This window comes from Pavona decussata, unplaced genomic scaffold (assembly GCF_977016875.1).
Source record: "Pavona decussata unplaced genomic scaffold, jaPavDecu1.1 SCAFFOLD_207, whole genome shotgun sequence".
NCBI classification, from domain to species: Eukaryota; Metazoa; Cnidaria; class Anthozoa; order Scleractinia; family Agariciidae; genus Pavona; species Pavona decussata.
The window spans coordinates 2908048-2931333 of NW_028145612.1; the positions used below are offsets into that span (position 1 = coordinate 2908048).

General features: G+C 38.9%; 1 pseudogene across 1 annotated transcript in view; it reads right to left on the reverse strand.

Moving 5' to 3' along the window:
• LOC146460914 (polycystin-1-like protein 2) overlaps positions 1-23286 on the reverse strand; it is a 47327-nt pseudogene that overhangs the window by 12695 nt on the left and 11346 nt on the right. Inside the window, exons 3-12 of the transcript XR_014857560.1 lie at positions 22200-22410; positions 17427-17549; positions 14025-14126; positions 13011-13097; positions 9916-10017; positions 8902-8988; positions 3718-3980; positions 1799-1942; positions 931-1056; positions 264-443 (exon numbers count right to left, since the gene is read on the reverse strand). The product of XR_014857560.1 is annotated as a polycystin-1-like protein 2 (transcript). The remainder of the gene's footprint in view (positions 1-263; positions 444-930; positions 1057-1798; positions 1943-3717; positions 3981-8901; positions 8989-9915; positions 10018-13010; positions 13098-14024; positions 14127-17426; positions 17550-22199; positions 22411-23286) is intronic.

Here is a 23286-nt window from a genome sequence, read left to right on the forward strand (position 1 = left end):
CAGTTGACAAACCCAACTGCAGTGTCGAATGTTTGTAGTCAGAGCGAAGGTTTTAGTAAGTAAATAGGGTTAGTATAATGTACGAAATTAGCTTAATCTACAGCTAAATATCTTCGACACCGGAATACAGCTCTTATTTTACCTCATTGTAAGTGACATAAAAACAGTAGTTATAAAGAATCAGTGTTACAATATGTCAACTCAGCAGTTTTAAGCTCGGTAAAGGTCATCAAGCAAAGTTTTTCAATAGTCTTAACAAATACCTTCCTCTCAATAGCCGATTCCTGATGTTTATAAGAAGCTTGTTTTGAAGTGATTTTCATGGCTTTACCAACGCTAAAGAGGAGGTTTTCCAGTACAAACACATCCAAAACGAGATCTGCCCCCAATGCTGTAACCTGTTTGCTGATATGTGCCACCATCGTGCTTATTATGTTACGAAACTGAAAGATTAATGGATAAACAGTTTACTTCGCGATGCCATGTTCTGCTAGCCAGGCCTTGTAACTAAACCTAACCGGCCTATCAACCGTATTTACATTTGTCAACTCCAAGACTATTTTCGTAAGTGCAAGCCATTAGTGAATTTCGAAGTCGGCCTTGTTTTCATCCTCGTACTTACTCCCAACGATTGTTTGTCCAGTATTTTTATCGCCGATCACGAGTCTCTTTCGCCAATAGCGGAAGTTTCTGTTCAGTAATGTCATTGACAGCAAAGTCCTTTATTGTCTTAGCACTCCCCCCCCTCCCCCGTCTCCCCCCCCCCCCCGCACTTTTGGAGGTAATAGTTTTTCGCGTGCTCCTTCCGCACAAGTTTCATTAGCCCACCCCAGCTCCTTTACTATCTATTTCCCTTTCTGTTGTAAACCAGTCTCTGACAAATTTAACGGTGTGTTATCGCGATTTTCTTTATGAAATATAATAACTCACCGCAGCATCACTGGAGTTGTTCTCCAACAAATCCACAATACAGCCAAAAACCACTGAGTCTAAAAGAACATTGTTACTGTTTTCAAGCGTGGGGCTCGATGTTGGATTGGCAAGATACTCCCATAACTGCGGTAAAAGTTGGAACATTAACTTAGTAAATAACCATTAAAAGTTCAGTCATGACATCATTGCGTTCGACAAGGGAAAACGCAAGCCTAAATGTGAAAGAAATTGAAGTTCTCTTGTACTTGTAATTGTCGGGCCAATGGATGGATCGACATCAAATTAGTCCCCACTGCCAAGCATCGAAAAGTTTTTCAGGAGCTATTGCTGGCAGGAAATGCGGGGGGATTTGGCCAACACGTTAGCCTCAATTTGACGAAGGCTTCTCCTCTCGCTGTTATCCAGTCGCACCGAACTGTAACAAAAAACGCAACTAGTAACGTTGAAGCATTTGCTACGTCATTGCCTCTGCTAATTCGCTGAACAATTCTACGCTCGTTTGCAGAAGCCTTGTGTAACTGCAGTGCGGTATGTTGTTGTAAATGCATTCAACTTTGGTAAAGAACAGCCGCCGTGACCTGTTCACAGCTGCCCTAAAACTATAGTAATAAATTTTGAAAGAAAAACCGCAACTCATCATCTTTAGTAAAGATGATAAGTTTTCCACAAACACATAAACATTTTCACTGAAGTAAGTTTTTTAAAAAACGAACGGGAACGGGTCTACCATGGGAAAATTGGAAAATTTGAGGAGCCCAACGCCCCTCAATAATCTTTGACTAATGCCTGTTATGTTACAACCATTTTAATTTTCACCAAGGCAAGTTCAGACTTTCACTCAGTTCATCTTTTAAGTGATACTCACCTCGTGACATATATTGAAGTTCTCATTACTAGATAATAACATTTCTGCTACAACCAGGACTTTTGCTCCCTCATTTCCACTCCTGTTATACTTCATTAATTCTGCCATCCATTCGTTACACGTTTGAAGAGAGGTGGGACGAACCTAAAAAGTAAAGGTACGGATATTTCTTACGCTTTTTGATAATAAATGCACAAAATAATAAATTGATATATTTTTGATAGATAACAATTGAACAAGTTTACACAAATCCCGTCGCTTCTGTTAAACTGAACAAAAATGTTGACGCGGTGATCGCATGAGAACCGAGCCAGCCCGGCTTACCGGGTCACTGGGCTGAGATTTTTCAGGTAATTGTGTTAGCTCGTGTTTACGTGCCAGCGCAGATAACACTGAGATAACTGTGCCAGCGATGTCTGTTGACTTAATTCTGTCCTAAAGGAAAATGGCTGAACAATAAGCTAAAAGTCAATTTTCCTATTTTAATGTGACCTATGAAGGAGGTGCAGCTGCTTGAATCTGAAAAGCTGAAAAAATGAAAAAAATTATCCAATCCATTGTCGTTGTTAGTGATGTTTTTCACAAACAGCATTTTTAAAATTTATGCCAGCGTCGGAATGGCTCGCCTTTTTTTATGTCGGGTTGAAAATAATCTCTGTCAACAAACCTACAACCGCGGACAAAAATGTACGCGACACGTGATGGTTTGGAGGAAGAAGCCGCCACCCCTACCCCCTAATCAAAGTTAAAATTACCAAAAACACGTTTTCGCTTGCAGCCCCCACCGTTTTGCACTGTTACGGTATTTTTGTCTGGGGTTGTGCGTGAAAAGCCTTTAGACAGCTGTTTAATAAGAATTTTTTTAAAAACGCCGTACGGCCGAGTTAGCTCACGATTAATCATTTATATACTTGATTTCACAGCGCTCTGGATGACAATACGGCTATATTCCCCACGTAAAAATTCTTGTAAACACTATGGGCCAGTTATTTAAAAAGAGTCTAACTTAGGCCGCGTCTTAAGTACAATTTAGTGAGTCTCCAAATGTGTGTATAAGTGGTTTATTTTAAGTAGATAAATAGTTTTCTAGTATGGAATGGAAGCCTTCTTGTTACCATCAGCAGCAGAGAGTGTTTAGATATGACTGTTGGCAAAATTGAAAATTGCTTAAAACGTGGTTTTTTTAAACAATGTCTTAACTGTCTTTTAATAACTGACCCTATAATTATGTTTATTACAATACCACACAGATTTTTCGCGTTCCACTCAAACAATCGATCATCAAAATGGTTAGCCGTCTGCTGACCATGTACACAGTGCTTTCGGTAATATAATGTTTGTACCACCTTTCTATAGATAATCTAAAATAACAACAAAAGAAAACGGAGCAGTTGAACCCTGTAGATCAGTGTTCACTAATGTTGCGCAGAACTGTGTAACCTTTTTTGGTTAATCCTTGCTAATTCATGCAATTTCCACCATTCAAGTAAACGAAAGCCACACGTTTTACAGAATGTCAATTAGCTATTCAAATCAGGTTTTCCTTCATTTTTCACTAAAACGAAACATTTTAATGATAAACAATGCAAAGTATTATCATGAAGTGTTCTGAGACAATTACGTGTGATTACGTAATTCTATTCCAATCCTCTATGAGACATGTAGTCTGCTTGGCTAACCGGGCCAGCCCAAAGAACTTTACTTAAAATATCTTGATCATGGTTAGCAAAGTAAAATTAAACTTTCCATTTTGACGCCGGCACTGCTAGTTATAAGCTCAGATTTAAACGACCTATAGAGTAGACACTGAAGTAGCAACAATAAAGTTGTGCGGGAAATAACTAGCTAGTCTGCAGAAAGCAGTTCAATCATTTACTCGTGCAGAAGCCTCTTTAAGATACTAATAAAATAATTCTTACCGAAACATTCAATTCTTTTTCCATTAATGTTCTATTTGCATCACGTATTGAAGTTTTTATCGTAGAAATGGCTCGAATCAATACTGTATGAAAGCTGCTCATATTCCCTTGGTATAATGTGGCACGTAAGCCATTCTGAAGTGTATACCCAAACTCGTAGGTTAAAGGAGAAGAGTTCGGTGAATTCCAACCAGAGCAGGTAATATTGAAGGTTGTGTTGAGGCTTTGTCCTTCTGTTGGTTTAATTGTGCAATTCAATGGTCCTATTTAAAATGAACAAATGCATAACCAGAGTAAGTCATTAGTTCACCAACATAAGACATTACTTGGCATAAACTCTCAGTCTTTTTTCCCTGGTTACACAAAAAGCATTCGTAACAATTAAGCAATTATGAATAGAGGACTTTTTCCGCGTTTACATAGCCTCGTCTAAACGCGAGGAGGGTTGGGAGAATTCGAGACAGTTGTGCAAACCCGAGACGCAGTCGTGGGTTTGTATAATTTGCAAGAATTCTCCTTACCCCCCCCCCCCCCCTCCCCGAGTGTTTCGGTGAGGCTATGTAAACACGGAAAAAGTCCTCTATTGCTTTTATAAAATATACTGCTTTATGTAGACTATATGACGTCATAACCATGTTTACACACTCTCATCTAAACACACCTATCGATCAGTGAGAGCACATATTATCTTAAATATTTTAAAAAAGAAAATGAATCAAAGATATACAACTTCTCAATAGTTTTTCAACAAGCCTCTAAGATGGGGAAACCCTTCGATGTACGTTTTGCGAAGATAAGTGCATTTAGCTTAGACGTAAACTCGCTTATAGTGCCGTGAGCCGTAATTTTGGTTCAGTTGCAGTAGAATGTTTGTCACTTGGCATTAAAATGTACGCTGTATCACTCTTGGCAATTTTAAAGTTTTAATTGGCAAAGTTACCAATTGCATACGTACCTGGTGTTGATGGTGTAACTGGAATTGAAGTGTAACTAGTAATGGAACTTGTGAAAGGTAACGTTGCAGCTTGTAGAAAGGATCAAAGAAAGACAATGATTAAAAGCTAGTTATTAATATTTGACAAGTGGCCTCTTCCTCAACCCATAATTTCAGCTTTGATCATTCATGAAATTGCTATGTGAACGATGTTCCTCTATTAAACGAAAATCGCCAACGAAGCTCTCAGAACTCCACAGAGTATGTGTGACTTTTTTGGTAATTTATCTAAAAAATGAATCTGGGAAGAATCACAATAACAATCGATCTCCAATCAAGAACTTTGATCGTTTCGTCCGGGAAAAGATGTCATACTCATATTCAGCTTAGAGTGACCTTCCACATCAAATGTGATTGGCAGGCGATGTTAACAAGACAGTGGTAGTAATCTCGCATGATCATTCACACTTCCTCAATGATACTGTTCTTTGTTCAAATCTTTGCTCAAACCCTTATTACACTTGAGAGCGTTACCGTATTGATGGTCAATAGTTACAGTTCATCATAAAATCAATACAGTTGAAAGGTTTTTTTTTTTGTGAACTGAATCCTAGCAGAATACATTGATCAATCGTTTTCCTTTTATGTAAGGTCTGATGATTTTATTCGTGTTTAAATAAGTTGATGATGATGAGCTACGAGGACACGTGCACTTTTGCAAGAAATGCAAAATGGCGTCTGATGCTTTATATCAGTTAACTACAGAACCTGTTTGTAATGTACAATTTTCACTATTTTACTCACTTTGTTGCATGGCTATGACGGTGGATGTAGATGATATCCTTTGGCCCCAAATGATCGATTCAGTAGGAAACGTCCTGCTCTGATTAGATGTGAACCCTGTGTTGAGAAAAAGAGCAGACTTTTCCCTTGACCGGTTGTTAAATTACTGGGGTGGGGATTAGATAATAGTGCTGAAACACACTTTAGTCAGAAGATCTGGTTGCACCTTTACCATAGTATTGGTGTCCTAGATGACAATAGGCTCCTCGGCATTGAGATGAAATCAACGAATAATATACATTTGATATCCTTTACAGAAATCTGTTATATTTAATGTATTAATCCTATATGTAGACTATATAAAGGGTGGATGCCTCCCACGAACAGTCTGAAAAATTTGCATCTTTTTTAGCGTATTAGCCATGGACAGCAAACTTTGTAACTGTTTTGCAAATTGATCTGGGAACAGGTAGACAGGGGTTTAGTTTCTAGACTGTGGTGTTACGTTGGTGGGGGAGTGGAGACCAATTAATGTTTGGTTTTATCAACTGGGTTTATAACGTAATTTGGCCAACGTAAAAAGAATCGAGTGCTGACAACTGCAGAATTAACCCTTCTTTAGGGCGAATACAGTGCGATTCTACCTGACGAAGGGCTAAACGCTTGAAACGTCAGCACTCGAATCTCTTTACGATGGCTAAATTACATTTATGATTTTTACGTATGGGGCAAGCCCCACCAAAGTTCGTGAATTGTTTTCAAAGTCATCTGGGAACAAGTTGATTTGGTTTGGTTGATGTTGTCGAGGCAATCAAATTTTGAACAGCTGATTACTTAGAAATTGGAATCTTTGTGCTGTCAATAAACAAATATTAAGGCTACTCCAAACCTTCGCAGGTGCCTTCCCGAAAAAAATTCGTACGCACGCTGGTTTTTAGGAAACCACCACAATCTATATATCGATAAAAAGGTCATTAAATGCAGTATTCGATAAACTTAAAAGCTATTTTGGTTATTCCTCTGCTAAGGCGAAGGAAACCGGTAAACAGTAAAATGACAGAACGCCATTCCGTCGAATTAATCGGGTATGTAATGTAATGTATATGTAATTGACCACTCCCCCTTGGAGCTTCCTAGGGTCAATGAACAACGGCTCTAATCAGATAGACCATGACACCGGGAACTCCACGCCCTACTCTTTTCCAACAGTGCCAACAGATTCTGCGAGCACGTTTACGGTATAACCAAGGTCGGGGGTGGGGGGGGGGGGGGGGGAGGGGGGCAAGAGGCATGCTTTAAGATTTTAAATTATATTTCTTTGAAAATGAAAGTTTAAGTAATTAACTTCAATTTGATCGAAAAATAACCATTCGGCAAAAAGTAGCCCCGCGAAGGTTAGAAGTAACCTTAACTTTCATTGCTTGTTTCATTTTAGTGCTCCTCTGTTACGTTTTAAGGTATTTTGTGTCATTCTGAGGTTTCAGAGAGATCCTGGCTGCCATTTGGAAATTATGACGTAGTGGAAAATCGGAAAACTGCTGATTGGCTGTTTTGCGGGTGTTAGTGACCTCCGCTGACCATTTTAGGGCGGCTAATATAAAACAAAAAAGGAATATTTGACCACCTAAAATTCCGTAAGGATGGTTATTTTGACAGGAAAAAAATTAATCTCCTAAAACTGTAACTCCTGGAGAAGCAATGCATATGTAATATATGTTACATTGTGGTGTCATCACCAATTACAACATTGAAATAAATATAAGACCAAAAAGCCCAAAGCCCATGAAAAGGGAGGTAGAAAAAATTGAAAAAATATCGAAGGTCAGGTGCGAACATTGAAAATTTTATCCTTTTTGCTCCCGCTCGCGTCTAAACTGCGCTCAAAGCCATTCGAAGATGCACCTCTGTCTGCAGCCACCATCGGTACAACATAGCGGCTAGAAGTTAAATTTTTTTACGTCGATCGCTACTTTACTATTTCTTGTGTCAAATTACAAAAGGTTTTGAAGTAGCTCAAGGTCTTGGAACAAAGCACAAACTGGGTATCGAAACTTTCAATTGGAGAAAGTTTAGTCCCTTTTAATTTTCGGGTGCGCTTTTGTGCTTAAGTGTATTTTGAGGCCATTTTATTTTTCACATTGTCTTTGTAAATGAATTTATGCCGATTCCAACCATTAAACAGGGCTTCGCTTATGATAATCATGATCAAATGTTTATAAATTTGGTTTATTGAAAACATATCGCCTCGCACGGTCCGGGAAAGATGGATCCCATTGATATTTAAAATATTTTAGAAGGTCGAAGTCAGGTGATTATATTCTGATGAGAAAGAAAACGTTCAAATCATTTTTTGTTGTTCAAAACTTCATCCCAAATAAGACTTATGTCATCAAAGAGTAGCTTTTAACTGCAACTCTATTGTTGCTAGCTTGATTCCAGTGGCAAAAGTAGATGCCCTTTGGACGGTAATATTTCAATGAAATTTCAAAAATACCTGGTCTCATGATCACTGGCTACAAAATACATAAACCAGAACGTATAATATATTCACCACGAGGTTCCCTAGGGATGGGGTTTGAGAACACTTACAACTACTTACAAATATTCTTTAGGGGAAGAAATCCCCGAATAAAGGCCTTTTAGGGAACAGAGCCGGATCCCCCGCATCTACGAACTGTTGTTGGCCTTCCGTAAATGCTAGCTGACCTTATTTACCTCCCTTAACGATATACTTCGTCCCTTCGAAAACGAAAGGAATTAATTTTCCCATGTTTATTGACTTTTAGGTGACAATACAACCCGGCAAGAAAACGCTAGATTTTCTTTAGAATTCAATCCGAATTTCTGAGGCGATTTAGGTCATTCGAACGTACACTCACCAAAACGATAAGTAACCGAGAAGCAGGCAATCCTCCCGATGAGAGTATGAAGGAGACTGCAGTTTGTGACATCGATAACCTGAGCTATGGGCTTCTTGGAAGGATATCCACTCAGGTTGTCGAAACGACAATTTCAGTGTCTTTTCAGGACTTCAAATCATTCACTACGAGTTAGTTTACAGCCTTAATGATGTAAAGTATCATAGTTATTTAACAAATCGACGGCAGTTTTCTATGGTCTATACTCTTATAGACCATAAAATGACGTCAAAAAATGTTTAAAACTCAAGTGGAACCACGAGCGACAGGCGAGTGGTTTCACTGCCAAGTTTTGGACATTTTATGGCGTCATTTTATGGTCTATAAGAGTATAGACCATAGAAAACTGCCGTCGATTTGTTTTTTACAATAACATGGAAAAAGTACGAACTGAATTTATTGCTTTTTTTTTCGTTGAGAAAGCGCGCGCGTTACATCTGACGTCATTTTTATTGTCTGTACTCTTATAGACAATAGCTACGAGCCAATCAGCGCGCGGGAATTTGGACAGTTATTGTAAAATTTGGGATGTTTAAAATACACACGAACCTGGTACTGGTACCACTGAAGTTGGAAGTTGAAACATGGTTGAGCCTGTCTCAAATGATTTCGTAATCAAAATACGGTTTGTAGCAACTGGTGGAAAAAGGAGAAAAAAGTGGATAACGGATTAAGGAATAATTTCGACATGTTGCATAAGACCACAGCCTAGCTAGTCTATGACTACAAGCTCTTCTCGTCATCCACGAAGGGCTCACCCTTAGGTTTCCCACAGTCGTGCAGGCAATTAATGCAATAGTCAGTTGCAATGTAGTTGTGTATTCATAAACTACAGAATGCGATACAGTGTATTGTAGCGTATGAATTAATTACACTCTTATACCTTTCCCTTCCATTCTAAGATGTATAATGGCCGTGGTGTGTGCTGGCTTGCCTAGGCTTGGTTTACTGTGCACAGAATCAAGATTACCAGAGTTGGACCAAAATGGCCTTGAGCACAGGCTCATAGCCGCTTTTATTCAAAATATGTAGTTTGAATATAATCAGTGATAGAGACATAATCTGGCCCAGTAAAGGTCAGGGCACAGAAAAAGAAACACTAAGGTATGCATTAATGGAAAGCGGCTGGCCTTGGGGAGGAGGCGGGAGAACAAAAGCACGTCTTAATCCGCTGCTGAACCGAGACGAATGACTTTGGTAGATCATATTGATCATATGACTGATGAATGCACCAAAATTGGGTATACCTTATCTCAATTACTTCCTCCCCAAGACCCAGGACCACTCGGACCAATTAATTTCTAAGGCGGGAAAAGTCATAAAAGTTCTATTTGCAGGCAAATATGTTATATAATTACTACGGACCTGATGTAGAACATTATGAATGAAATTAACGAATCACACCACAAACGTTTTGCCTATTTTTGCTGAACGAGTTTTTGCTCTCCATCGTTTGCATTAAAATGTTCTTATTCTCATGACTGCATTTCTTGTGTGTTTTATTACTTTTAGGTTACGTAAATATCCCTAGATTATATTATGATAAATTTAAAAACAACTTACAGATTAATGTCGATGAAGAATGACTGGTAACATCGACTTCACTGTTGCTTGAATGTGTGGCAACGGCAGATGTTATTGCAGACGATAAATCAGCGGATTTTGCTACAAAATAAAATACGTTTAAGTAAAACATTTTTAACCATACTATCTGTTTGCTAACACTGCTTTGAAGTTAATGAATCACACCACAAACGTTACGCCCATTTTTGCTGAACGAGCTTTTTTTTCTTGAATAGTTTACACTAAAATATTCTAAATTTTGAATTTACACCCTTTGCAAAATCTCTTTAGGCCTTATTAAAACTGATTTTCATATTTAATGATAAAGAAAACTCGTTTCTGAGAAATTACGACAATATAGTCAAATCAGCGCGTACAGCATTCCACCGTAGCTGATATATTTTATTGTAGAATGCGATTCCGATTCTCCTCAACAAAGAATGTCTTACGCACTGCGATTTGAATACCTTAGCATACCTTGTCAATGGCGATCGAATTTGGTACGATACTCGTTAAAAAAAAAAAAAAACCTGTGGCATTTTTCCTGTCCTTTGTTGCCTCGCACATCATTGTTCTACTACATGAGTTTTTCAACACGCTTCTAGGATGGGGAAACCCTTCGATGTACTATTTGCGGAGATAAGTGCATTTAGCCTAGACGAAAACTCGGTTACAGTGCTGTGAGCCGTAATTTTGGGTCAGTTGCTTTGGAATGTTTGTCACTTGGCGTTAAAATGTAGGCGATACAGGGAGTAGGCAAAAAGGAATTGTAGCGCAAGCAATGAGTGGTTTATTTTTCGCAAAAAATGGGCCTTTTCTTGTTCAAAAAGCAAGTTCTTTGAAAGACAGTGATATCAGGCATGAAATTCTAGAGAGAGCAGAAATTAAACTTCTGTCCGACATTGAAATAAAATTGAACTGGTCAATATCACTGTCCAATTTCTATTGATGATACATTTCCCACAAAACCTTGCTGGTAGAATGATCTCGGACTTATTCTAATGAGAATCTTGTATGATGTGGAGATATTAGAGGTCACAGGTGAAGGAGTACTACTAAGATCTGTCATTGTAGTGTCGGTGCTCCTCTGTTACGTTTTAAGGTATTTTGTGTCATTCTGAGGTTTCAGAGAGATCCTGGCTGCCATTTGGAAATTATGACGTAGTGGAAAATCGGAAAACTGCTGATTGGCTGTTGTTTTGCGGGTGTTAGTGCCCTCCGCTGACCATTTTAGGGCGGCTAATATAAAACAAAAAAGGAATATTTGACCACCTAAAATTCCGTAATGATGGTTATTTTGACAGGAAAAAATTAATCTCCTAAAACTGTAACTCCTGGAGAAGCAATGCATATGTAATATATGTTACATTGTGGTGTCATCACCAATTACAACAGTGAAATAAATATAGGACCAAAAACCAATGAAAAGGGAGGTTGAAAAAATTGAAAACATATCGAAGGCCAGGTGCGAACATTGAAAATTTTATGCTTTTTGCTCCCGCTCGCGTCTAAACTGCGCTCAAAGCTATTCGAAGATGCACTTCTGTCTGCAGCCACCATCGGTACAACATAGCGGCTAGAAGTTAAATTTTTTTACGTCGATCGCTACTTTACTATTTCTTGTGTCAAATTACAAAAGGTTTTGAAGTAGCTCAAGGTCTTGGAACAAAGCACAAACTGGGTATCGAAACTTGCAATTGGATAAAGTTTAGTCCCTTTTAATTTTAGGGTGCGCTTTTGTGCTTAAGTGTATTTTGAGGCCATTTTATTTTTCACATTGTCTTTGTAAATGAATTTATGCCGATTCCAACCATTAAACAGGGCTTCGCTTATGATAATCATGATCAAATGTTTATAGATTTGGTTTATTGAAAACATATCGCCTCGCACGGTCCGGGAAAGATGGATCCCATTGATATTTAAAATATTTTAGAAGGTCGAAGTCAGGTGATTATATTCTGATGAGAAAGAAAACGTTCATATCATTTTTTGTTGTTCAAAACTTCATCCCAAATAAGACTTATGTCATCAAAGAGTAGCTTTTAACTGCAACTCTATTGTTGCTAGCTTGATTCCAGTGGCAAAAGTAGATGCCCTTTGGACGGTAATATTTCAATGAAATTTCAAAAATACCTGGTCTCATGATCACTGGCTACAAAATACATAAACCAGAACGTATAATATATTCACCACGAGGTTCCCTAGGGATGGGGTTTGAGAATACTTACAACTACTTACAAATATTCTTTAGGGGACGAAATCCCCGAATAAAGGCCATTTAGGGAACAGAGCCCGATCCCCCGCATCTACGAACTGTTGTTGGCCTTCCGTAAATGCTAGCTGACCTTATTTACCTCCCTTAACGATATACTTCGTCCCTTCGAAAACGAAAGGAATTAATTTTCCCATGTTTATTGACTTTTAGGTGACAATACAACCCGGCAAGAAAACGCTAGATTTTCTTTAGAATTAAATCCGAATTTAGGCCATTCGAACGTACACTCACCGAAACGATAAGTAAACGAGAAGCAGGCAATCCTCCCGATGAGAGTATGAAGGAGACTGCAGTTTGTGACATCGATAACCTGAGCTATGGGCTTCTTGGAAGGATATCCACTCAGGTTGTCGAAACGACAATTTCAGTGTCTTTTTAGAACTTCAAATCATTCACTACGAGTTAGTTTACAGCCTTAATGATGTAACGTATCATAGTTATTTAACAAATCGACGGCAGTTTTCTATGGTCTATACTCTTATAGACCATAAAATGACGTCAAAAAATGTTCAAAACTCAAGTGGAACCACGAGCCGCAGGCGAGTGGTTTCACTGCCAAGTTTTGGACATTTTATGGCGTCATTTTATGGTCTATAAGAGTATAGACCATAGAAAACTGCCGTCGATTTGTTTTTTACAATAACATGGAAAAAGTACGAGCGGAATTTATTGCTATATTTTTTCGTTGAGAAAGCGCGCGCGTTACATCTGACGTCATTTTTATTGTCTGTACTCTTATAGACAATAGCTACGAGCCAATCAGCGCGCGGGAATTTGGACAGTTATTGTAAAATTTGGGATGTTTAAAATACACACGAACCTGGTACTGGTACCACTGAAGTTGGAAGTTGAAACATGGTTAAGCGTGTCTCAAATGATTTCGTAATCAAAATACGGTTTGTAGCAACTGGTGGAAAAAGGAGAAAAAAGTGGATAACGGATTAAGGTATAATTTCGACATGTTGCATAAGACCACAGCCTAGCTAGTCTATGACTACAAGCTCGTCTCGTCATCCACGAAGGGCTCACCCTTAGGTTTCCCACAGTCGTGCAGGCAATTAATGCAATAGTCAGTTGCAATGTAATTGTGTATTCATAAACTACAGAATGCGATACAGTGTATTGTATCGTATGAATTAATTACACTCTTATACCTTTCCCTTCCATTTTAAGATGTATAATGGCCGTAGTGTGTGCTGGCTTGCCTAGGCTTGGTTTACTGTGCACAGAATCAAGATTACCAGAGTTGGACCAAAATGGCCTTGAGCACAGGCTCATAGCCGCTTTTATTCAAAATATGTAGTTTGAATATAATCAGTGATAGAGACATAATCTGGCCCAGTAAAGGTCAGAGCACAGAAAAAGAAACACTAAGGTATGCATTAATGGAAAGCGGCTGGCCTTGGGGAGGAGGCGGGAGAACAAAAGCACGTCTTAATCCGCTGCTGAACCGAGACGAATGACTTTGGTAGATCATATTGATCATATGACTGATGAATGCACTAAAATTGGGTATACCTTATCTCAATTACTTCCTCCCCAAGACCCAGGACCACTCGGACCAATTAATTTCTAAGGCGGGAAAAGTCATAAAAGTTCTATTTGCAGGCAAATATGTTATATAATTACTACGGACCTGATGTAGAACATTATGAATGAAATTAATGAATCACACCACAAACGTTTTGCCTATTTTTGCTGAACGAGTTTTTGCTCTCCATCGTTTGCATTAAAATGTTCTTATTCTCATGACTGCATTTCTTGTGTGTTTTATTACTTTTAGGTTACGTAAATATCCCTAGATTATATTATGATAAATTTAAAAACAACTTACAGATTAATGTCGATGAAGAATGACTGGTAACATCGACTTCACTGTTGCTTGAATGTGTGGCAACGGCAGATGTTATTGCAGACGATAAATCAGCGGATTTTGCTACAAAATAAAATACGTTTAAGTAAAACATTTTTAACCATACTATCTGTTTGCAAACACTGCTTTGAAGTTAATGAATCACACCACAAACGTTACGCCCATTTTTGCTGAACGAGCTTTTTTTTCTTGAATAGTTTACACTAAAATATTCTAAATTTTGAATTTACACCCTTTGCAAAATCTCTTCAGGCCTTATTAAAACTGATTTTCATATTTAATGATAAAGAAAACTCGTTTCTGAGAAATTACGACAATATAGTCAAATCAGCGCGTACAGCATTCCACCGTAGCTGATATATTTTATTGTAGAATGCGATTCCGGTTCTCCTCAACAAAGAATGTCTTACGCACTGCGATTTGAATACCTTAGCATACCTTGTCAATGGCGATCGAATTTGGTACGATACTCGTTTAAAAAAAAAACTGTGGCATTTTTCCTGTCCTATGTTGCCTCGCACATCATTGTTCTACTACATGAGTTTTTCAACACGCTTCTAGGATGGGGAAACCCTTCGATGTACTATTTGCGGAGATAAGTGCATTTAGCCTAGACGAAAACTCGGTTACAGTGCTGTGAGCCGTAATTTTGGGTCAGTTGCTTTGGAATGTTTGTCACTTGGCGTTAAAATGTAGGCGATACAGGGAGTAGGCAAAAAGGAATTGTAGCGCAAGCAATGAGTGGTTTATTTTTCGCAAAAAATGGGCCTTTTCTTGTTCAAAAAGCAAGTTCTTTGAAAGACAGTGATATCAGGCATGAAATTCTAGAGAGAGCAGAAATTAAACTTCTGTCCGACATTGAAATAAAATTGAACTGGTCAATATCACTGTCCAATTTCTATTGATGATACATTTCCCACAAAACCTTGCTGGTAGAATGATCTCGGACTTATTCTAATGAGAATCTTGTATGATGTGGAGATATTAGAGGTCACAGGTGAAGGAGTACTACTAAGATCTGTCATTGTAGTGTCGGTGCTCCTCTGTTACGTTTTAAGGTATTTTGTGTCATTCTGAGGTTTCAGAGAGATCCTGGCTGCCATTTGGAAATTACGGCGTAGTGGAAAATCGGAAAACTGCTGATTGGCTGTTGTTTTGCGGGTGTTAGTGACCTCCGCTGACCATTTTAGGGCGGCTAATATAAAACAAAAAAGGAATATTTGACCACCTAAAATTCTGTAATGATGGTTATTTTGACAGGAAAAAATTAATCTCCTAAAACTGTAACTTCTGGAGAAGCAATGGGTGGTTTTAACCTCACACATCGTCACGCAAGTGAAAAAATAAAATCCTCAGCCATTCAATAGATAAAGTCAAGAAATTGTGGTTTCATCACCAATTACAACATTGAAATAAATATAAGACCAAAAAGCCCATGAAAAGGGAGGTAGAAAAAATTGAAAAAAATATCGAAGGTCTGGTGCGAACATTGAAAATTTTATGCTTTTTGTCACGTCGATCGAACTCTGTCCCCAATCCTCTTAATTATAAGCTGGTCGGTAATCGAATTTTTTTCGCTAGCTAGAAAGTTTTCAATTCAAGGAAGGGCAATTAGTATTCATTTCATGCAATCGTCTAATTTGAGTTCTTTTCTTGTCTGTGAAAGCGCCTTTAACCCTCTAATGTTCTGCAGTCCAAGTGTTGGGGGAAGGACAGTGTTTTCGAGGCTTTCGAACTCTATTCCAAGGCAAAATCTAGAATGAGATAAGAGCCGGAGGATTCAAATTTGGAAAGTGGATTTCAAATTTACAGAGACTGATGTAGTGGATTGATCTCGAGGAAGGGAGATCATTAGTTTTTTTTTCATAATTTTTAGGCCTTTAATTTTAGATGTATAATGTCATATTTTCCCATTAATAATAATAATAATAATTAGTTCTATGTTTTAGTATTTGGTAGTATCCTTTTTTATGATGTAAAGTAAATCGTCATTTAGCCGGCCCGGGTGCTGCCATGATTTATCTTAATAGAACTATCTATCAATCCATAGTTTTATACCGCGCAAAAGTATCACTGTATTAGTAGGCACCACCCATGAGAAACCCGAGTAACTCGAGATGGGCAGAACATATGAGCAGTAACAAAACGGATCCCATTGAAGGTTAAAATATTTAAGAAGGTTGAAGTCCGGTGATTTTCTGAGGAAAAAGAAAACGTTCATATCATTTTTTGTTGTTCAAAACTTCAACCCATATAAGACTGATGTTATCAAAGAGTAGCTGTTAGCTTGCAACTCCATTGTTGCTAGCTTGATTCCAGTGGCAAAAGTAGATATACCCTTGAGACGGTAATAATTCAATGCCTACAAAAAATGTAAACCAGATCGAATAATGTATTCATTGTGAGGTTCCCAAGGTTTGAGAATATTTACGACTACTCACAATTATTCTTTCGGGGGAGAAATCCCGAATAAATGCCTACATTACGTAAGTGTTGTTGTTGTGGTACTTCGCGCAATTTCGGCGACCACCACCCTCAAGTTGTTATCAATTGAAAAACAGTGCTCTTCTGTAAAGCCGTAAATACGTGAAGTATCTAGAAATAAGTCCAAAGTTTAAACAAGACGACAATTGTATTTTTAAAGTGCCCCTAACCCTTCAATTTGTTTTCTCGTGGTAGATTTCCATATCTTTCAAGAACTCATTTTCGAAAAAATTTTTGAGAAATATTGAATCCTTTTTATTTTACGAGCGCTAAAAGTTACTGAAATTTTTAAATTTTTGCGCCCTTTAAGCCCCGCTGGACAAATTTTTCTCTCGTGGGCTCATTAGGAACGAGCCAATTAGAAGCGTCCGATATTTGACACTTTCTTAGCTGTGACGTAAGAAAAGGACACCAGAAGGATTCAGAAGGATTCAGAAGGAATCTTATGCATGCTGATTCCTTTCTCTACATTTCGAGAGTTGCTGCATCCAAAAACCACACATTTTCCAACCATTTTCTCTGTTTACAATTGAAGCATTACCGCGAATCTTCGGATATTTTTGCACGATGTCCTTTTCTTACGTCACGCTCCACATTTGGCCGAGTGGGGGACTAATGCGAACGATAGGTGAAAATATCGACAAGACTGCCTTCACTTCTAGCGCTCGTAGAAAAAAAAGAATTCAATATTTCTCAAAATTTTTTTCGAAAATGAGTTCTTGAAAGATATGGAAATCTACCAAAAGGAAACAAATTGAAGGGTTAGGGGCACTTTAAGCAAATGATTGTCAACGAAAAGTTGGTAATTAACAGCAACTCTTTACGCATCTATTTTCAACTAACTAGTTTTTTAAGTACTTTGCCATGAATTATGCTTACTAGAGCTCGGCTGGATGGTTTTTGCAGTGGAAGTGGTTGGCATCATTGTCAAAGAAGAACTTTGACTCCAATTGCGGGCGTTGAGAGGAAATTCTTTATACAGTCCAGATTCAGCATCTAAGGCTAATGAAATATATAGGGCTGTTAAATTTCTGATATTTCTAATTTTTTTATATGGGCTGTATAACAACAAAAATGTGTTTACAGATAATATGCCTTGCTACAAATACATCATTTAATTGAATTTTGATGGTCAAATACAGATATTCCAGAGATGAAATAGAGATGCACTGGAATCTCCCCGCGATGATGTTCGCCTAAGCCTTAAAATTATATTTGTCAGTCTGTCATGCTTTGCACATCAAAGTTCGATCAAACTTTCGAATTTTTTTATTTTTTCTCCTTCTTCTTCTTTTTTTTTTCTTTTTCACCTTTTTCGTACATTTCAGAGATGCTTTATGTCCGCAATTTCAGACGATCTTTCTGTTCATTCAAACGACTTTGAATAATCATTCATTGTAAGTTATTACAACAGTACTAGTATAAACTCAGTCCAGAATCGGCCCTGAAAAACGCCACTTCAGCCACTGGACGACTCTTTCTACAGTAACGTCGGTCGAAGGGCCAACATATATAAGAGGTAAGCATTTCTTTGGCTGTAGGTGTCACATATACCCTCATACATGACTATGATCTTCCCTGGCTCTCGTTTGTCCTGAAAAATCCTCAATCATAAAAGCTTTAGATTTATACTTTTGTCCAAAACCTGAGCTTCCGAATATTTTCGAAAATAAAGCAACAAATATCTCATGAGCATAGTTTTTTCAGCCCGTACTGTAAGTTCTGGAATCTCCTTCTCCGCTTCAGCTTCGAATCAAGCAGAAAAATCTGCGTCTGATAACCTACCAATAAGGAACGGGAATTCGACTGATGAGAAGTTTGTCTATCCAAGGCGATATATTTACATGTTACAGTAAAAAAAAAAGCTTGAAAGCAAGCGCTGGTCAAACACCCATGGTAGCCGATGATAACTGACACACGCGCCGTCATTTAAAAACTAATCAACATTGACTAGCATGGATACACATATGTCATAAGTGCAGTGATCTGTTCCAGTCGTAACGACCATGTAATTATTGAAGACGGAAAAAAAAGCTAGGAAAAACAAAACGGTAGGTCAATTGTGAATGCGTCCCAATGCATCAGTTGGGGGGGGGGGGGGGGGGGAGGGTTATGGCTCACTTAAAGGGAACAAAAGAAACTTGTCTAATCTTAATCTTTGACATAAAAATACAACAAAAAAATGCATGATAGAAAGGATAGAACGGTATCTTTCACTTTGTAAAACGAATTTTAAATTTGCCCTCATACCCCCCTTTTGTGCGCCATCTTGGTTTTTCAAAAAAATTAAAACCTTTTCAAATGTTATTTTTTCTTTAATATGCAAGATTTTTTGCCTAGACGTATATTTGGAATAATGCGTATCTGAGATATCTTTCAGCATTGTTTAGGGTTGTTCACGCTATGATGACGTCATGAATGACGTCACAGTGGCCGCCATTTTGTTTTCTTGCTTGTGTATTCAACTTCTATATCAATAATCTCAAATAATCAAATTACCGTTAAGGCGCTCTACATCACAATGCTAGGAAAACGCCTTTAAAGCTATTGCTGGTGTCTTCTACGTTTAGTTAAGCATGCTACGGCATGAATCAACATACCACAAATCAGAGTAGATAGCTAGGTCCACACTTGAGGTTTGACTAGGGTTCAGTCTAGAGATCGTTTGAGTACAGAAGCGCCACGATCGCCCAACGTCCTTTTTCAGTGCTGTTACTTGCATATAGAAGCTATAACATTAACCTACGTTCATGTCATTTCGAACATTGAGACTGAAAAAAGAAAAAACGTACCTATGCACGGAAAGCGTTATAAAACATGTGTCCCGTCATGAGAGAGGAATTTTGCTATATCGAAACTGAAGAAAGACACAACAAATGGTTATAACCATATCTCTGCTCACCATTGCAAGTAACCTACACCTGTAAACGTACTTACTCGTATCAATCCTCTACATCTTCAGAGCCACTACCCCCACTCTCATACTGAACGCCATCATCAGTCGCCATATTCTCACACTGGATACTGCACATGTCAATGCACTTCAGAGCCGCCTTCAAGCAGCAGCAGTTCTCAACCGTTTATGCTCTCTTGCACGTACAGGAGAGTAGTTCCAGGACCTTTTGTGGCGTTGGCTTAGACCCAAGCCACACAAATTCTAGGACGTTAAAGACGTTCTCTACCTTCCAGTCGTGCCAATGATGGGAGGGGATTACCAGAAGCTGAACGATGGCTTTTCTTCAGATTGCTGCTTGAGAATTTGCTGTTGTAACGTGAAGTCGCAGAGATGACTCGCATAGCGGCAGAGCCTCTGGTTTGACTTTCCAGGCTCTGGCGCAGTGAATCTCATAGTGCAGCACATCCACACTCTGGCACTTCTATCTGTACAGCTGACACACGAGCGCCTCAGTACAGACACTGGGCAGCTTGTTCCATGACTTCACCGTATAGGTAGGGAGTACGTTTTTGTATTGTACACCATCAGAACCCTCTGCCACGATATCGCTCTGGACAGTTAGTTCTCTAAGCCCTGCATGCCTGAATCGGCTTCCGATGACTCCCAAAAGCATTAACAACAAATGAAAACTTCCCATCGTTAAGTCTAGGGCAACGAATAGCTCCTTGTGGTTCCAGTAATCTCCAGTAAACGTCCATGGCCTTGGCATAAAAAGGCTGATCAAAAACACAAACAACAGTATTCAACTGCAGCCGATTTTTTTATGCCACACCCTCGAGCCAGCCGTTGTACACGGTCTTCAGGGTCAGTGGCAGGGGAGTCTATAGTATCCAAATAACTAATTGTGCTCTCCACAACCACAACACGATCGCTTACTTTAATGTTAAATCCAGACCACCCGGGCACTAGTAAAAATGGGTGTTTTTCGAGCTTTCTGAACTCGAGACACACGAGGTAGCGCAGCGTCAGTTCCTTTGCTTTGTCACTATAAGAACTTACTGCGTGGTTTCAGTGAACGCGCGGCAGTTCTCCTGGCCCCTCCCGTTTTCCGCCGGAGAAATTGGTGATCTTTCTAGTCACTACAATCGTGGTACGGATCTCTTGCATTTCTTCGCTACTGGTGGTGCGTAGTCTTCGTCAGCTGACTCGTCGCTCCTCTCCGGCTCTCATATTTCTCTCCGTGACGAGGGTGGAATTCTCGAGTTGGAATGTTCCAGACACACTCTGTGTACACTCTAGGATATCAATGTTACATGGGGCGACAGTGGACCTGGACTCCTTCTGAATTATAGTGGCCGGTTTTCTCGCTGCCCATTGATAACTTCTAATTAACGCATGCTCGGTCTCGATCTCTTATACTAGGTCATAACGTACGCCATAGGCTTACTTATTGATAAGCTTCAGAATCTCTGTGTTATTACACAGGGCCTTTACAACAGAAGGAAATGACACCCTTTTTGGAGTAAAACACAAAATCTTGTACAAAAGATTCGTTCAGCCTTATTGTTCTTTCTGTACTACTACTCTCACAGTCAAGTGATTTTCTAGAAATAAACGCAATCAAAAAGACGTCGAGTAGGAGTGGAATATAGTCATTAGTTCTACTTGGTTTCAAATCGTCTTCTTTAGGTGGTGTGTTTGGCTTCAGTTGTACTTAGACCTTTTACAAAACAAACATTAATCTGGCAGAATCTCTGAGCTTGGCTGATTTCCGTCCCTAGACCTCAGGGCTCCAGTTGCTGCATCATCAGCTGGTTTGTTAGCAACTTGCAAATCTTGGTGAACTCAGCTCAGCAATTGCGATGCTATTTGATGGAATGTGTGGCGAATTCGCTTTCAGTTGAAACCTCCAAAATTAGTTTGTGATTCTGCATCACTGCGGCACGATATAAGGTTATCCCTGAAGAAATATCTCTGCACAGGGGCTTAACCTTTGAATCCCGCCGTACAACCTTATATAATAAATTCGTCCGCCATTGATCATGGTGCAGAAGACAAACTTTCACACCGGAGCGAAAAAGCTATTGAAAGTTTGTGAGACCACGTGTTTGGGAACTGAAGCTGGGGGTAGGAAACAGGCAACTGTTTTGGAGGGGGCATTATTCAACACACTTGCAATGTATACATATATTTTATCTCCTTGCTCTTTTTTCTTTTCGAAATTTTTTTTTAAACCCCACAATATTTAATTTTTTGCAATTATTATAACGGCAAACTGGTCATATTGTGGCCAATATTCAGGCGTTGTGACGTCACATATGACGTCACGTAGTTATAATTTAAACTCTAGAATAAACTGAAATCATGTTTTTAGTTCCAATTCGTTCTAAATTTGCGTTTAAAATGCTTGTCTTGTACGTTAAAAAGAATACAAGCAACTCTGTAGCCTTCCCCGAAAATCCAAGATGGCGGCCAAAAGGCGGTTATAAGGAACAAATTTAAAATTCGATTTACAAAGTGAAAGCTACCGTTCTATCCTTGCTATCATACATTTTTATGTTGATTAATAGTCAACGATTTAAAAAGATTAGACAAGTTTCGTTTGTAGCAATAAACCCAAATTTTCGGGTCTCCGCTGATGGACTATTACGGGCTGAAGAAGGATAAAGTTTGCCAGCAGAGGTGCTGTCCTTGTTGAAGCTTTTTCACACCACAGTGCAACAAGACAATACGTAATTATCACTATTGTACATTACCTGGCAAATACATGTATCCATTTTCTGCACTAGAGTTACAAAATAAGGAGGAATCTCCATGTCCAAGTAATAAAGTTTTAGCCGCAAGACTACCCTCAGGTGATATTATCTGTATGATCCCGCCTGCTCCACCGCCCAAAAGGTACCGAGAACCACGTTGATGATCATTTCCTCCGTTAACAGCAAGTCTTCCGTTTCTCTGTATATCCACCTGTCGGAGAGTTGATCAGTAATTTAAAGAAGAAGGTCATTCCAAAATGGCACATTTTCTCCTTTCGTCAATAAAAAGGTAATGTAAACATTAGGTACTCACCGAAGTTTCAGCTTCCAAGTAGTTTTCTATCCTTATGAAATCCTCGTTCAAAGTAGGCCAAAAATCGAGCACGGTCGCCGCCATCTTGGAATATACTTAGCAGCCTGGCGATGCTTGTGTGACGTCATTGAGTTCAACCTGAAGTTTGGTGGGAAGCTTGGATAGTCGACTCGTCCTTTTGCAGTCATGCCTTTTTGTTCAGCACCATCGGTATTGCTCAAATAGGTCTCAAATAGACGGCAAAAAAGGTATTTCCTTCCATCGTTTACCGACCACTGTACTGATGACTGTTTTGAAGTGGACCACCGACATAATCTCCTCGGTGGTAAAACTCGCAAAAGAAAGAAAAAACCAGACGCAGTTGTAACTATTATATAAGATTTCATATTCAGCGAAGATTACATAAAAAAAAATACAGAGCAAGTACTCGTCGTATCCTGATACTGGTTAACAAAGTACCTTCAAGCTTTTTTTATTCCGGTTCTTCAACACAACAAACGCACTCTCTTGCGGTCTTCCGCACTTCGCATCTTTCGCACAAGCACCAATTTAAGTTGAACAGTCTTTCTGCACCTTCGTTCTCGTTATCAGAGCCACTGTTTCCTTGATCAACGTTGCCTACAGGCTGAGCGCACGCTATTGCCTGGTACGCGCAAACGAGCTTAATTTTTAAAGTTTGGCCCTTTATTTTGTCGCTACAATGCCAGCTTTTTGGAATGTCATTACACAGTTTTAATGTTTCACATAATTAATGGTAATGGTAATGCATTTATA